Genomic DNA, 1,929 nt, shown 5'->3' with positions numbered 1-1,929 from the left:
TAGAAAATGGACTTAAGTCTTGGCAACTCTTCTGTTTCAAACTTATACATTGTTAATGCGTGCTCAAAGAATGCTCCTTGAACCCAATAAAGCAAATATTATTACAGTCTGTATTTTTGTCCTTATTTAACATAGCTTCTGGAAAAGGGAGGGTAAGAGATTTTGTAATGTAGCAAACCATTTCTCATCTTAAAAGAATTCTAGCATCTCGCATATGTGAATTCTCTGAGGCCATTCACTTGCTGTACATAATCTTTGTTTGTTTTTTCTTTTTCTTGCTCTTGAGATCTGCTACAGATATCTCAAAGCTTAAGTATATGCAGTTTTAATTTTCCGTGAATACTCGTCTCATTTTTACAAACAGGAAAAAGGGAAAATCAGATTGTTTCATCTTGTCACACAGCATCATACAGAGTTAAACCTGGGATATCCAACTTTGTGGTTGTCATTTTTGACTCATTTGCAAGCCATAACTTCAGCAGTGGATGTTGTCATATATTCACAAGTTTAAAAAGGTAGCTTATTTTTTGGCAGTATAGTGAGCAGTTATGTTCATTATATGTTTGTATATGTTACAGGTTCATAGCTGTACAGTTGCATAAAACACAAAGCAGTTATGCTGCACCAAGGACAGGGAGAATATGACTTACCCAGTAGCTGCAAGCTCATCTTCAACACATATCTTTCATTTGTATCAAATTCTAAATCAGTTTGTATTCAGTGAGTTCTTGAGAGCTATGTCAGATTTTGCTTTCTTTAGCATCTTTGTTGCTAAAATCTTAATGAGTATCTGTGTGGTATTTCCTGAGGCTCATTTTGCAAACTAAGTGTAGCATGTGCGTAGGGAGCATGCCTTTTATGATTTCGGGCCTCCCTTAAGAAGGTATGTATTGTCCTAGCAGCATTAGTTCCAGAAAATAAACACTGAAACTTTCTGAGCATGAGAATTTGGGCGTTAGTGTTCTTTCTGTTGTTAGGAGATGACAGCTGAGATGAAAGTGTTCAGCAGAGTCACTACATGGTGCTGCCTGAGACAGTAGTACTCTTCCCTGAAACCAAACCGAAATATGATTTAGTAGAGTAGATATTCTGGCTAACATTGTGTGCTTAGTGTGCTGGTAACTGATTGTCTTATTTTCCAAGCAGTCTGATTAGCAACAATTAAAGAGTGGTGGCATCATATATAGTTTCGTTAGAACCATTTGTTATTTTTTAGTGAAATTCAACTACAAAATACCCTCCTATAACAATCAATTTATTTAAATTGGTATTAAGGACAAGAATTGCATGCATAACTAGCAGAGATGTATTTAGGTTCATAGCTAAGTGGGTGTTGTTAATTTTCAAAGGAGAGCTAAGATATCAGAGGGATCTTGCAGTATCTACATGTATGTAGTAAGTAAAAAGGTGCTTTGCTTGAAAGTCTGTTAAACTGCCTTTCTTAGCATGCTATGTCTTTCCAGTTTAAGAAAATATTTATCCTAATGCTACTTACATTTTCTGTACTCTGCCAAAGTTCTCCTTAAATTACTTATCCTCATCAGAAGCAATTATATATATATTTTTATATTTTCACATGGAATTCTAAATTTGCATTCTTTATGCCTACATAGGTACAGTTTGTGTTGGGCAGCTAAACAATCAATGATAACACACAATCTGTTTTTTTATATCTATGGTTTTCTTCTAAATGTGTGACCCTTCTTGTGGAGAATGTTAGAATTGTGTATACTGTTCTTGTGACAGTTTTGCATGGATTGATGTAATACAGTACTTTCGTTTTACTATGCATGGTACAGATTTTAAATTGACCAGTTCCAGTTTGTCATCTGCTGATAATGTTGACTATTTCAAGTCATCTGTAAGGGAAAATAAACCTTTCAACATAATCCTTGTTTGCTCACCTGCAGGGCCTATGTAGAAAAACAA

Source organism: Meleagris gallopavo, chromosome Z (assembly GCF_000146605.3).
Source record: "Meleagris gallopavo isolate NT-WF06-2002-E0010 breed Aviagen turkey brand Nicholas breeding stock chromosome Z, Turkey_5.1, whole genome shotgun sequence".
Taxonomy (NCBI): domain Eukaryota; kingdom Metazoa; phylum Chordata; class Aves; order Galliformes; family Phasianidae; genus Meleagris; species Meleagris gallopavo.
The sequence above is the reverse complement of the archived record's forward strand: the minus strand, read 5'-3'. Positions refer to the sequence as shown.